This window comes from Larus michahellis, chromosome 5 (genome assembly GCF_964199755.1).
Source record: "Larus michahellis chromosome 5, bLarMic1.1, whole genome shotgun sequence".
NCBI lineage: Eukaryota > Metazoa > Chordata > Aves > Charadriiformes > Laridae > Larus > Larus michahellis.
The window spans coordinates 46,893,960-46,908,909 of record NC_133900.1 but is presented as its reverse complement, the minus strand read 5'-3'; the positions used below and the strand labels follow the sequence as shown (position 1 = coordinate 46,908,909).

The 14,950-nt window shown below is 49.8% G+C and overlaps 1 long non-coding RNA gene across 1 annotated transcript; it reads left to right on the top strand.

The window, feature by feature from the left end:
- The first annotated feature begins 2,490 nt into the window (after positions 1 to 2,490).
- LOC141744223 (uncharacterized) lies at positions 2,491 to 5,335 on the top strand. Its single transcript, XR_012587366.1, has 3 exons — positions 2,491 to 2,599; positions 3,670 to 4,115; positions 4,943 to 5,335. It is a non-coding gene; the product is annotated as an uncharacterized LOC141744223 (long non-coding RNA).
- Positions 5,336 to 14,950: the final 9,615 nt, after the last annotated feature.

Below are 14,950 nucleotides of genomic sequence, written 5' to 3'. Positions count from 1 at the left end.
AGCCCAGGGGCATTAGGCTTCCTGTCACTATCCGTTTTCTAGTTGCCATTTCCCACACATATTCCCATCTCCCATACATGTTCCCATCTGGGCCTTTCAACATAGTGGACCAAAAAGGTGTTTGCTGTAAGGAGCTGCCAGGACTGACAAGTAGCCTGGCATTAATGCTTCACTGTCTCAACTGTAAATGTTTTACTGGACACTAAGCATCCTCTTTCAGTGCTATGACAGAATTGCTTTGTTGTAGGCAGTGACCGTCACATCCAGGTCTTTCTTCTCGTTGACCATTTTGAGGTGAAGGGCTCCTTGCTTGATGCATGACCCTGCACTTTGCTCTAATGGCTCTCACTCTCCTGCCTTCACTCTGCTCATCGCAGTTGTTCAGTTCTTCTCAGTTGACATCCCCATGATCCCTGACAGTGGTGATGTTGTTGCAGTGTGGAGGGTTTGCCAGATTTCTTCTGCCATGGGTCAAAAACAGTTCTGGCAGGATAGGGAAGATTCTGTGAGATAGGTGAGAGAATATGGCCATCTTCACTGAACTTCTTCCCACCCCTGAGAGCAAGGAATGAGTGGGCAGATGGACACTGGACCACAAGGACCACCAAAATTTGCAGGACTGAAGAGTTTAAAGCAAAAGTGGAGGAAGAAAGCTGATAGAGACAGCTGTCATCACATGCCCAAAGAGCACAGGTGAAGGAGGTTGTTAGAGCAGATAAATATGAGAAGGGAGAGGAACAGATAGCCCAGAGATAGCACGACCTGTGATAAGGATGGGTGAGGGAGATGAAGCAGCTAGGGAAGTGATTGTACCTCCCCTGGCAAGAAGACTGGATGAAACCCAAGAGGAATGAGCACAGAGCATTACGTACAGGGGAAGAAATGTGGGCAGGGAGACACAGGAGGTGGAGCAACTGGATTTGGGATGCGAAACTGGGTCATGCAGGGAGTAACACAGCAGAGCAGTCACAATGCCAAGAGAGGGCAAGGATGGTCAGGCCAGATGGCAACAAAGGTGAGGGTAGTGGGAGTATTGTGCAATGATGCTGTGTGATGGGGAAGAAGCAAGATGGGACCGCTTGGGGTAAACAGGACCTTTTTCTCCGTTCCTTCTTGATGCTTTCTTAGTGTTTTGTCCACATGCACTGCAGTGCATCCGATCCCCAGGTGGGACCGGGCAGCATTCCTCCTGGTGACAGCCCCTTCATCTTCGCTCTATGCCATGATTATGAGGCCCACGTGGCTTCGCAGCCCTGCTAATTGCATTCTGTGGGGCAGTAATTGAATGAAGGCTCACGAGAGCCATGGATCAAAGGCAGGCACCCATCAATATCTGCCTGCCCCAGAATCCGATTAGCAGGGAGAAGGCATAAATCACGGCTGCCCCTCCCTGACCCAGCAATACTTAATGCAGGTACAGCGCCCAGGCTGGTGTCAGGGAAATCCGATTTGCTCACGAAAGGTTAAGCAACACTGTGGATGAAAAATTATTGTGATGCTGTGTCTTCTCGGCAGTCATTCATCTCTGCGCTGCTTGCCATGGGATGGAGGGGCTGCCTGAGCAGGCTTTGAGAGATGATTACTCAACGTCGCCGAGACGTGTGAAGTGTTAAAGACCCCCCGGCGGGGCACGGGGCAGTCGTTTGTATTCATTAGCCGGCCCGCTGCAGATGTCGGCTCACTCTTTGAGGGGGCGCAGAGACACACGCTTGCTGCCCGGGTCCTCACTTACAGTCCTTGGAGAAGTGGCGGGACCTGATTTCTTCTCCGTTGGTGGCCCCAGGCACTTGTTGCTCCACCGTGCAGGGGACTCCCATCAGAGGAAGGCAATCCTGTTTCTCCTGCATTCGCGGTCCTAGTATGTAAACCATCCCAGCGGGGCCAGGCAGCTGCTGCCTGTGGGGAACAGATCATGTGGAGACCTGGAAAGAGCCTGAACTTCAGTCTTTTTCACTACTGTCCCCTTTTTAGGCTCAAACTGTGATGGCCCCCGGGACTGTGCACGGTATAGGGGCTGCTCTACAGCCCCATCCCACCACTATCATTTGCAGCTCTGGTAATGTTTCTCCACCATGAGGTACAAAAGCCCTAAGGCAGCACTTTGCCCTTCTCCTCCCCAAATCTTTCACTCTGCCCTACCAGCCTCTTAACAAGCCAAAGCCACGGGTTTTCCAAGGCAGAGCCTAGTGGGTGACTGGATCTCTAGGTATGTTTCAGTTCCCGCCTGTCCAAGAAAGGATGGGCAACAGCCTCTTAGCTGTCATGTTTGGACAGGTCTTCCCTATCTTCCTGCCTTACGATCTTCCACTTCTCCACAGCATCATGATTCAGATTAGGAGAAACCCAAAGGAGAGGGGGAAAGTGTCCTTCAGGTGAATGTTCTTAATGTTGCCTATGCTGAGGGGTGGACCCTCTGCAAGGCCAGCTGGAAGTGGTTCTGGCAATGGGTGCTCCTCCCTCAGCACCCCTAGTCCTACTTGAAGCTGCAGCTTCTCCTGCTCACTGCAGCACAGCTTTGGGGCTTTTTGAGGCAGTAAGATTTGCTTTATAAGGGAGAGATCACTGGGAACCTAATATTTATTGTCCTAATTTGCTTTTGGTGAGTATTAGACACTTATCAACGGGCTGTAAAGGGGAAGACTCTGGCTGACGTTCCCCAGGGGTTGAGATATGAGCATAACTTTATCTCAAGCTGGGGCCTTTCCTGACCTCAGCTCCACCAGCTCATGAGAAAGCAGAAAGCTATATGAAGCAGCTGGTGGCAGGCTGTGTCTGGACTGGTTTCTGTTGAGACTGTGGCTATTGGAGGTGGAAATCCCTAGTTTATCTGTTGAGCACCTGCTTCTGTCCTCAGCATCGCAGCTTGTGCTATGAAACCCCTCCAGCTCTTGTGTGCACTTCTTTCTAGATACAGACTGGATGTGTCCTCTTATATCTATCTGCTCAGAGGGCTGAGGGCAGGATATAAGGTAGCCTGCAGTCACTGCGGTCAGAAAAATGTGGTTTTGCTTCAGACCATTGACAGGAGGCAGAGCAGATCATGGTGCAACAGCCTGAGGCCCTAAGCATTCACTGCGTGTCTGTGATACTCAACCCCATCCTCTCCATCCCATCATGGCCTGTCATGTCCCACTGAGAGACACCCTGGTCCAAGGAATCTTCCTTCCTGGCTATGGAAAGGCAATTGCTTAAGAGATGCCGAACTTGCCTGGGAAATTAACTTCCTTGGTGGGACTGGTTGGGAGTTAGGAGGTTGTTGCTTGATGGGCAAAATATGCTCAGCCTGGGGCTGGCGAGATGATTGAAGCATCTTTGTACCTGGAATATGGGTTCAGATCCCTTTGGATGCTTCGTGGCTAAACTGGCTGAGAATATTTTGTTCATCTCAAAGCGGGTGGTGGAGGGAGGGATGTCAACAGCATTTACAGGTGGGAGGTTGCAGTAGCACAGCTGGGCTTCAGGCTGCATGTGCTGTCAGAAGCATGAGGGTGTTACCAGGTTAAAGGGTGAGTGCGGACAGCCAGGGGTGACACAGACCTGCGACCTGTATTATGTTACTGAGGACCTGCTCAAAAGTCCTCCAGAGCTGTGATGCAGCGTGGAGCAAGCCCTTGGTGTGCAAAAGTGATGTGAGCAGCATCAGTGAGGATGCCCTTTGTTCTCCACAAGAACTACCAGCTTCCCAGGAAGCAACGGCTCCAGCACTGCAGACCTGCAGCAAGGCTTGACCACCCACCCTCCTGAGTTGTTTCTTCTCACCAGTGGATCCAGGAAAAATCAAGCAGCTTATCAGCACAGCCACCCATTGTGCCCTGGTTTCTGCTTCAGCGAAAAATCACCCTTCTCCAGCATTGCCTGGGAGAAGACAACTCCACTGTCAACTTGGTGGAAGGGATGCAAAGCCAGCTCATTCCCAAGGGCAGACTGGGGTACCCATAGCCTTCAAGGTTGTGTCCTGGCCATCTCGGCATTGAAAGCTTCACTGTGGCAACCTGCATAGGCAGAAAATCCTTCCGAACAAGCGGTCCTGGGAATGATCCTGCACATCCAGACCCCAGGAGTGGTGAAGTCACAGCTTTCCTGCCTGGCTCCAGTGTTCCCCTGCTTCAGGAGAGGTTTGTGAGCTTTGTCTGCAGGCAGACCAGCCTAGGGCTCATGCACGCGTGTGGTGGCATGCAGGGGTAGATAGCATCAATCTGGGGTTTGGCCCCGAGGTGCTGGAAGGAGTGCATGAGGGTGCTGGCTTCATCGAAAACCAAGCTCGGTGTTGGACACTGAGCACAGTCTATGTCAGGACTGGCCTTTTGGGGTTACCAGGGCAAGTTTCCTCACCACTGACTCTAGCTTAAGACCAAACCCTTAGTCCTAACTCAGGAAAACATTTCACACCTGCTCAGATGCTTTCAAGCCTCTGGGACGCTTTCCCGGGGTAGGGCTGCAGCGAAAGCCCTGAGGCTGTGTCTATAACAGCAAATTAAACAGTTCCAGGGTTCAGACACCAATTATCCTCACTGTTAAATTATTAGTGCTCGCCCAGGTAATTCTCAAACATGGTTTGGGAGTGTGTGGGGCCCCAGACCCTTCCCAATAAGCAGGTTGGATGTGACCACCCTGTTTTGGCAGGTAGAGGAGGTCAATTCAATGGGCAAAGGCTTGTCCCTGCCAGATGGCCGCGGGACCAGAGGATGGTCCCAGACACGTCCATCGTGCCGGTGCAGGTGTAACCTCTGTTCTTCTGCAACGCAGACATGGTCAACCACGCTTTTATTTAACAAACCTACAGCTCAAGTTTTTACAGCTTGGATAGTTACCAAACATGCAGCCGTGAATACCTAAGTGATAGTAATTAATTATAATTGCAAACATTCATATTAATTTACAGTACCATCATTTTTAATTTTTTTTTTTTTTTTTCCGGGATGCTTATTTTTTGCTGATTAAGGCCACGTCTGCAGCAGCTGGTCTTGTAACCAGGAAAGGCCTAATTCCTCACAGCCGAGACAAGAAGCCCTCGGCCTTCCCACCAGCTGGTGAGACACAGTCGGCTCCTGCCATTTCCCTCCCCGAAACTGGGACCCGGCAGTGCATGTATCAACCGGCACTGGAGAAATCTCTGTCGCCATCCGAGGCTTCCTGAGCTGCCTGCTCCTCTTCTCCCCACGCCGTGCACCTCATAAAACCCTCGTGCTTCCCTGGAACTTTTGATCTGCCTGTCTGCCGGGGAGGTGGGATGGGCGGGCGAGATTTGCATGCTGGAATTTTGACAAGGAAGTTCCCCAGTGCAGAGGGGACTGGCTTCTTCCTTGCTTTTTGGCTTATTATATTCTTATTTGTTTTTCTAGTCATCCAGCGGGCAATTTTTTGTTATCTTTTTCTCCCAAAGACTACTAGAAAGCAGGTGAATGTAATGTGACATGGGACATCCTAAACCCCAGTCCCAAATAGATAAGCCAATGATGAAAGTACATCTTGGGCTTTCTGAGACACACCTAGTTGCTTGGCTCCCTTCTAAGTATTTTTTTACAGCCAATCTCCCCACCCCGTTGGGGAAATTACACCCAAGGAAAGTTGAATGCATTTGCATCTGGGTAATGCTATGCCCAGGTAAAGCTGGGGAGAACTGATGCTCAGGGCAACCATTTTTCTCGTCAAAAAATGATGGAAGAGGGAAGGTGTGAACTTGGTTCTGCTGGGCATGGCCCAAGCATCCAGTCTCCCTCTCCAGCTTGGTGCTACTGAGTCCTCTGAGCCCTGATTTGTAGGCTGTGGTGCTGGAAGGACACAGACTGGTTGGAGGCAGACCGAAGCTGGGCTGCAAAAGAGACCAGAGAACTGGAAATCATGGCCAAGGAAGGAAGATCAAAAGGCTTGCAGTTGTTTAGTTTAGGAAAACTTTATAACAGCCTACAAATATGTAACAGGATTCTGCAAAGAGAAAGGGAATGAACTGTTCTCCTTATTCACCAGGAATGGGACAGGAGGTAATTGGCTTAAATTACATCCAGAGAGGTTGAAGTTAGGAGGAACATTTTTCTATGGTGAGGACAGGCATTTGTGTTGGGGGCTGTAGCAAGGCAGCATCTCCTTCTGTGGAGGTTTGAGAATACGGAGGACCAACGTGTGTTGGGAGCAGTTTGTGCTGGAGCAGGTGCTGCATGGGGACCCCTGCATGGATCTGGGGTCAGCAATGGGCTGAATGCCACGGTGTACCACACCAGAAAAATGAGTCTGGAGAGATTTCGAATGGTGCTCAGCCCTGCGGAGCAGCACGGGGAGGAGGCACTTCAGGTACTCCTGGCTTCGGGGTCGGGAGGTGATGGGTGCTGCTGCCTTGTCGGTAGCAAGGATGCAGGCTGGGCTGGGCTGTCGAAACAACACGGTAACAGAGTGGTTTTAAACACTGCTTTCAGGGTTTTCTTTCTTGTTTGTTCAAACCCAGATCTTTTCAGTGATCCTGTGGCTAAGTCAGCTGGGAACAGGGCTTCTTAAAGCAGTTTTACTGCTGCAGACAAAGTAACATCATCACTCCCTCTTCCCTTGAGTCTCCTCCAACATGCATTTTTCTTTCACAAAATTAGAAACTAAGCAGTTTACTGCACCGCTCATGAAATTTGGGGCTCCCTGAATGAGATTGGCTTTGAGGTCCTTCCAGCCTTATTGCAGTAATATAAATGAGGTTTTTCGCCTGTCCCCGGTAAATGGGTTCCAGCTGGACACTGGGCAAGATTCAACTCCCAGACTCCCACACCTAAATGTAGAGGTGAAATTCAGTTGCAGACGTCTTGGAGGCCAGTGCCAGTTTTAGAGACCTGGGAAGCCCAGCTGGCCTCCAGTTGTTGTTCAAGGAGGATGCAATTCTCCCAGAGGTGCTGAGCTCTTACTGTTGGCTCCATATGGACAACTTGGATACCCTGAGCACCTCAAACACCACTTTGTACCTCTGTTTGGGCAACTGAGACTTGCCTTAAAGATCTAGCCTGTGTAGCCAATACAATGGAGAGCTATCAGCTGACCAAGTGTAGGCTGGCATGAGCTGAAGACCTCCATAAACTAGGAAATACCCCAGGAGGTAGAACAAAAAGGAATTTGCTCTTATCTGCTGCAATGCCCATGGCTATGTTCACCCATAAGGCAGCAGGACCTGAGCAGGGGATGTAGAGAACCCTTCTAGATGTTGTGTAGCACATGGAGAGTCACCACAGAGTACGTTGGTTTTCTGAGCAAGGTGCAGCCACACTGGCATGAACATGCACCACACTTGGGGAGGCTGCTGGAGCTGCCAGCATGAGCATGAACGTCGGGCTGAAGGTCATTCTTGGTCAGATAGCTGATCCCAGCTCTTTATGCACAGTCTGCAAAGCAAATGCCTTGTTCAAACACACTCCTCCATTGGCAAACAGGAAAAGAAAAGCAACAAAATAATGCTTCTTGGGGCTGGGAGTGGAAAGCTGCTATGGCTTGATAGAATTGAGCTGCTCTGAGCTGAGGTGAGGGGGAAGGCAGCAAACAAGAGTAAGCCTTCAGATGCAGATGTGTTGAATGGTGGCTAGCATGGAAGTAGCTATACATCCTCATATCTCTGTCCATCATCCCTCCTTCCTTGTAGCCCACACAGTTGCAAAACTCCTTGTTTCTGTGAAAGGAGTGTGTGGTGTGTCCTCATCTCTCCTGCAGGGCTTTGTGAAGCAGAGAGATGCTCTAGCCGTCTCTGATCGCAAAGGCAGATGAGCTGAGAGAGAAAGGAGTTTGTTTGCTCTGTCCCATTTCTGAAGCCCTGAGGTGGGGCTTTAAGTAGAAACAGTGTTTTCTGCAAGTATCTTCTCTGAGTTGGACACGTTTTCAGGCATGTGACCCTTTCTGTGGGTCCAGAGTAGAGCACACTTCAAGCTAAGTCCTGGCTGAGGATGACTGAGTGTGACTTAATGATGTCAGTTGGGCAATTAGGCAAAAAAGGTGGTTGTCAGGCAGAACAGTCGGTTAGGAAGGACAGAGATGATATGGTTGTTAATCCCATAAAACAGAGAGAAAATAGAGGCAATAACTGCCTGTGAAGCAGAGAAGCTGCTGTTGGGGAAGCCTGTAAAACGCTATGAGAACAATACCGCTCTGCAATCCATCACATTTAGTGCCCAGCAGTCACAAGATGTATTCTTGTTTTTCCTTTCCATGGCATTTTTCCTGGTGGTGAACAAGGCTGAGGTGTGAGTTGGGATGGTGGAGCAGAGGGGGCCATGGTGATTCTAGTGGTGGATAGAGCAGAGGCTGGTCCTCCTTGGGTCACCCAGCCATACCCAGGGCTGGAAGGGAAGGGAGCACCCCTTGCGACATGCTTTGTGTCACCTCTCTGCTTGGGCTGGTGCTTAGAGTGTGGCTTAGGACCTCCCAAGCAAAAGCAAGGGAGAAAAAAATATGAGAAAAATGCTTCCAAAACTGATGAAAAGAAATAATAGCCAGTTCCCTCACTGCTCTTGGGAAGTTGGTGCCTGTGCTATGAGGACGTTCATCCCACCCAACTTTAGATCCCTGGGATCTTTCTAGAGCTGATGCACCAGAGTAGACCTTCCCACCTGGGATTCACCTGACAGATTTTAGGTGGCTAAGTCAGGATGAGATGGCTTTTATCACTCTGAGTACAGAGAAAGCCCGAACAGATCCTCCAAGGTGAAGTGTTTATGTTCAACCAGAAGAAACCCATGTGATGTGAATCTTAATGTCTTCCCAGTTAATGTCCTTGATAGACCAGAGTGTATTGAAGTCCCCTATCACATTTACCACTCCAGAGTGTATCAGCCATGTTCCTTCCCCCCTATCTTCCTTTTATTGCCTTCTCTACTCTTGCTGAAGTGGGGCTACGCCAGGCCGTGAGGTGCTTCCAGGGAGAGATTCATCCCATCGTAAGAAGTGGGCACTTCCATGGGAGGACAGATCCTGTGCCTCTGAAATACGGGTCTTGGGAGGAGATGCCTCCATCTCTGAAAGTACCAGGGGACCTCAGAGAGCAAGCTTTGAGCAGATGCCTTGTTTGTGGACAGTTCCATGTAGGTGGGATGAAACGCTGTCAGCAGTGGGTTCCCAACGTGACTTTTCCATTGTAAAGTGACTCCTCCAGCTCATGAAATTTGTTGTCCTGTGGGATCCCTCCCATTTCAGATGACATCTCTTAGATGCCAAGAGGTCTACTCTGATAAACATTGGAAGAAAACTTATAAAGGCAGGAAATACCTGATGAAAGAAGAGATTTCTTGCTCTGGACCCCCATCCACAGGGATGTTGCACGAACTTAAACACAGAAACATCGAACACCAGGCAGCACAAAGTGCTTTTAAAAGTTTAATCTTTCACTATGCTGTTGCAAATAGGTAGGCTAAATTTGATATCTCTTAAAGGCCTAGTCCCCCTGGTTATTCTTAAAAGTGTTATTGGACAGTGGACCTTGTTGCCTCTGGAAGCCACCAAGGCTCAAAAATTTATCAAGACTCAAAGGATATTTCTCTGGATGTTTCTCAGGGTGATCAGGGAGAGACATAGAAGAACTGATGATGCATTTCAGGATGGGGTTTCAGAGAGCTGATGATGGGTTTCAGGAGGGATATGTAACCCAAACTTGAGGTCTCTGTTCACTCCGTAAGTACTTGACTCCCAGGAGCATCCTTCATGAGAAGAGGCAGGAGAGCATCCAGTGACGATTGTATGACATCCCTGCGCACAGCAGGAGGTGGCTCTGTTCATCCCAGCAAGATTTGTAGAGGGCTTTGAAGGAGGGGTCTTTCAGCGTGTCCATAGGAGAAAAGCTTGAGCAGAGCAGGGAGGGGGAAGTGCCTCTCCCAAAATGATCCCCCTTGTCCAAAGCAGGAGTGGGCCTCTAAACAGCTGATGCAAGTAGATACCGTGAAAACTGGTGAGTGGGGCTGAGCTTTCAGACCAGACATCACCCCTTTCATCCTCCACCTGTCTAATGGGCTTCCCCTCTTCTTTAATCTGCCTCCATTGATGGGTATCTCATGACATTAATTTGCTTCTTTCTTCACTCTCCTCTCACTGCCCACTCTTGTCCTGGAGCTCGGCTCCTGCACAGGAGCAGAGAAAAGGGGAGCACTCCCCAAATCCCATTTTTCCCTCAGCTGAGGGCAGGTGCTGAGCGGGGTCCCACCACCCCGAGGTGCCTGTGAGCCCAGTGGCGGGGTGTGCGTGTGCAGGCAGGGACGCTGGGGAAAGGAACAGTAGCTTTTTCTCTTCCCGGCGACGCCGACGCGGTGATCAGAGGAGCTGGCCAGAGTCCTAATGAAGATAAATGAATATCCCCTCTCCTCCGCTCCTCCAGCTTTTATTGATGGGCTGCGAGGTGAAAGGCGAGAGCTTGAATGTTCATTTAAGCAGACATCACGAGTTTCTTTGGAGGGGAAGGTGTAAGAATAACCGCCTTGTGCTTGAAAGTTACTCCAAGATGAGCACGCTCAGCTTTACAAGCCTTTCTCCATTCCTTCCCCATCCATCACTTCCCAGGAGCCCTTTGTAAATGCAAATTGCACTTTGATAGAAATAATGCACTGAGCCTCTATTAGTGTCTGTGTAATGGAGAGGGCTATTTTAATGCAATCATTCTTGAAAGAAGCTCCTCTGTGCCTTATTTTAGGCTGTGTATCAAAAACCAATCTCAAAACACGCTCCTCCCCTGCCCTCCGCTCCCTCCCGTCTCTGGCCTTTGCGGGCGCTGGGATACTTTTTATTTCAGGATCGGGATTCATGGGGCAGCCTGGGGGTTTGACTGTGTGAATGACAGCTCAGGCAGACGCCCCATCTGACCTGGTCGCCAGGACAAGGCTTGGTGTCCCAGGATGGGATGCCTGGACCACAGAACGGTGATGGTGGACGCAGTGGTGGGACAACCTGCCTCCTTTGGAGCTTGCCATCTGAGGAAGGTCCAGCTGTGATTTTAGGGGGATGAGATGTCTCATCCCCTGGAGCTGTTTCTTCCCAGACTCTCGCGTGTGCTTTCTAGCTGGGGGGAGCTTGTTCAGTCCCAGCTACGAACATCTCGTAGTGTGATGGAGAGTGTGGATTTGCAGAGCAACCCCTGAGATCCTTGGGATGTTTCTGCACTCAGCAAACTGATTTTCTCATGTCCCAGCCTGATCTCTCCCTCCCAGGGTGTGCAGCAGCAGCTCCAGCACTGAAATCAGTTTAAGCTGCTTTAAAAAAAAAAAAAAAAGAAAAAAAAAAAGAAAAAAGGAACATTCTTAGCATTGAGATCCCCCTTCACACACACACTTTGGGAGGTCAGAAAAAAACTGCTTTGAACTGTTTAAAAACAAATCTGAGGCATCATTCATCTTCATTAATGAGATATTTAACCAGTTCCTTTTAATAACTTTTTGATGCATATGCCAAATGAAAAAAACATATTTTTGTCTCATTTTCTGCTTAAAAGGCCATTATTTCGGTCTCATTTTCTGATTAAAAGACCATTATGCTCCATTCCCCTTCCCACCTTAACCTCTAAATCCTGCTTTTTTTCCTGGAATTATCATCACACTCCCTCGGAGCAGCGCAGGCTCCTTCTCACACCCTCCGTGTGCCACTGTGATTTGTGCCAGCAAGGATTTGCCCATAGGTTGAGGGAAAAGAGGTGATTTTACTGTCTCTCCTGGGTCTTCTACGGTGCTGCCATGAAGGATTTGATCTCCTGGAGAGGTTAATCTAGATGGATCAGTCTGTCAGGACCCTCTTCCTACCTGTTTGGGTATGAATTATACGGGGTGCTGGAGTGGATTTTCTCCCATTACTGGAAATCAAAGTCATTCAGTAGCATAAATTTGAAGCCCCCTCGCAAAGGATAGCTCCAAAGGTGTGGTCCTCCGGCACCTTCCCAGCGGAGAAGAAATATTTAGTGCCAGTCAGAAACATCAGAGCAAGCTGCAGAGCAGCTCTTCTGAACTCCGGGGTGGAGACCACCACTTTTTGGGGGTCCTCAACTCCCAAGAAGAAAGATATAGGGAGAGAAAAGTCTTTTCATAAATCAGAGAAGCAGCATGGAGAACAAAGGGAGGAAACATAGAAAGCAGAGGGGGTACTTTCCTGTTTCTCGAAGAGCTGAAGAGGAATGGGGAAGGCAGCGTCGTTAAAGTGAAATCCCCGACTGGAATGACAAAAGGAAAATAAATTAAAGCCAGATTTGTTCCCCTGGGCTGAAGGAAGGAGGATCCTTTTTGGTTTGTTCCTTCTTTCTTGTTTCCTTTAAAGACAGGAGATCAATTGCAGGACTTAATGAGAACCGTCTAGTGTGAGAGGTAGACAATGCGAGACGGAGAAGGATGTCCCAGCGCCCTGGAGATTTTACAGCAGCTTTGAGCATCGGGATCCGTCCCTGTAAGTCGCAGCCCATCTCCGGCCCGCGGCGTTGTGCAATGTGAGCATCGTGCGGGGCTGAGCCTGCACAGCCCGAGCAGGGACCGCCGGTGGCAATCGCTGTCCCTCGTCCTGGGGGACCATCGCATCTGCGGGTCTGTCTTCTGGCGCACACCCACGTTGCGAGCTGATGGTGCAGACACGAGGTGCATCGGGATCCTTTGCAGCTGCCATGCCAGCGATGGCACTCATAGGCACAGTCCTCCTGAGTTGCCTGCAGCATGGCTGCCCATGATCTCTCATCAGGATCATCCTCATTCTCCTGGTCAGGAGAATGCGCCTAATTGGGCTCCAAATGCAGGAGGTTTTGGGGCCCTAATATCATGTTGAAGGTAACCTTGGGTGCAGAGTTTCTACCAAGAGCTAAGGAGGACTCTCTGGGACCCTACGGGGATGTTCCCTTGGAGGGAGAGGAGAACTCCTCCTAGGGAAACCTCTCTGAGTTTGAGAGCATCTCAGCACTCCTGGAGACCCTCAAGGGAGACAGGGGATGCCCACAGGAGGCAGATGCAAACAAACCTGCTCTTTGCACGCTAAACTCATGCCAACATAGATGCCCCATCTCTCCTAGGTTTAAATCCCATTACCCCTTAGAGGGCAGGGAAGGATGCAGTGGGGGGAATAAAATCCCCCATCATTTCCCACCTCATCCCGGGAATTCCAACCCTCTTCCCCAGCTCTATGGGCAACAATGAGAGCTGGAAGTACTTGGACACATCCGTGCCTCTTGCAGCGGAGCAAAGCCTCCCGAATCGGTGTGGAGACGCCTCTTCGGAGGCCTCAGCACCCGGCCCTGGGGATGCATCCTCTTTCAGAGCGAATTATTTTCTCTGTCACTTGATAGGTCTCGAGCCCAGCACGATCCCTTGAGCTTCAGCCGGAGAGAAGGACCTTTCATGGGGCAGGTAAGGAGGACGGGGCCGGGGACGGAGGGGAGGGGGAGCAGGTCTGCGGTAATAGCTCTGAACTTGGCTCGGGACTGTTAATGAATGCAAATGAGCTTTTAGCTACTGGGTCACTGTGTGGTGTTTTGTGCAAAGGTTTTGTGCTCTTAACCGTAACTGTTCACGTGCCTGGCTTGAATGGCGAGGGGCACGGCGGAGGCTGAAAGGATGAGCAGGTACCTTCTCACACCAAAATGTTAACAACTTCCTCCCCACGCTGCTTGCCAGCTCCAGAGATCTGATACGGTTTCACCTGGGCCTCGAAAAACCCTTTGCAAAGGTTTTTTTTGTTTTGTTGTTTTTTTTTTTTCTGGGGCCTTGTCACCCTGGATATTTAATACTCATTTATGAGTTTGCTCACTGCCATGAAAACGGGAGGGGATGCAGAAGGGGGACAATGCCAGCCAGTTATCCTCTACCAGTACCCCCAAAACAGCTCAACGGGGCACCCCACAAAATGACTGGTTATTACTGAAGCTGCTAATTTCTGTTCCCATCATAAATCCGGGCTATTTTATGCAGGATGATGAGTTTTGCCTTCTCAGAAAACCTGAATGAGACTCAAACTGGATATGAATTTCTCTCCCCAGTTTTTAACTAGGAGCATGGACTGATTTTGGTTTTAAGGAGGTTTTCCTTAAAAGAAAACTGAATTCCGCAAGGAGAATGGGAAAACCTCCTTGTCATTCAGCTATCCTAAAGATGAGCTATACAAACCATTGGTGTGTGTTTCAGGAGACAGAGAAATACTCAGAGCCAGCATCTGCCAGCCTCATCCACAAGTGAAATGCCAATTTATTCTGTGGGTTTCCATGTGGCCGTTGCATTTTCCTTTTAGTTCTAGTCACATAAGCAGTTTGCAAGATCCAGACCAGTGCTGCTTGAAAGGGGATGAAGCATTTTTGCAAGAAAATGAGCCATGTTGCTTTCAGCTTTGTTCCATGTGTCCTTGAGGGAAGTGGAAAACTTCCCCAAACTTCCCAAAACTAGAAAGACTAGTTCTGAAAAATGCTGTTTTCTTCCTCTTCCCCAATACCTTTCCTCTCTCACAAACCTCCCGCTAATTTTCTGGACAAAGAGAAGAAAGGTGTCCCTTCCTCTTGCTTTGCTAAAAAATAATAACTGAAAATTGCTGAAATCTGATGAGGAAAAAACAGCTGGTTTGTGGTTCTTTTTTTTTTTTTTCTTTTTGAAAGAAAAAGTCAACTATCACTTGTGCCTAACTGGGATGCTAGCCTGGTGTTATCCCACTACGGCAACAGACACCCATCCCTATCCTGCTTTTTGGTGACACCTCTTGTCCCCAAGGCTGAGTGAGCTCCAGCACCATCCATTGGCCCTGGGGCACTGTCCTGCACCCCTGGGCACCGCTTTTGAGCAGGTTGCAAACCCAGGAACTTCCAGTGGGATTTCCATCCCGGAGTCCCCTTCTGTGCCCCCAGCAGGTGCTTGGGTGCTTCACCCCATCACTCTGCAGCAAAGGGGTGGCACCGGTCCAGAGCATCTTCCCTCTGTTGAAGGCTTCTTGGCCCAGAGGGATGCAGGTGCTGCAGCCTGGGAGGGTGCAGGGTTAGCAGGGGGGGTCCCTCCCCCGGTGTGGG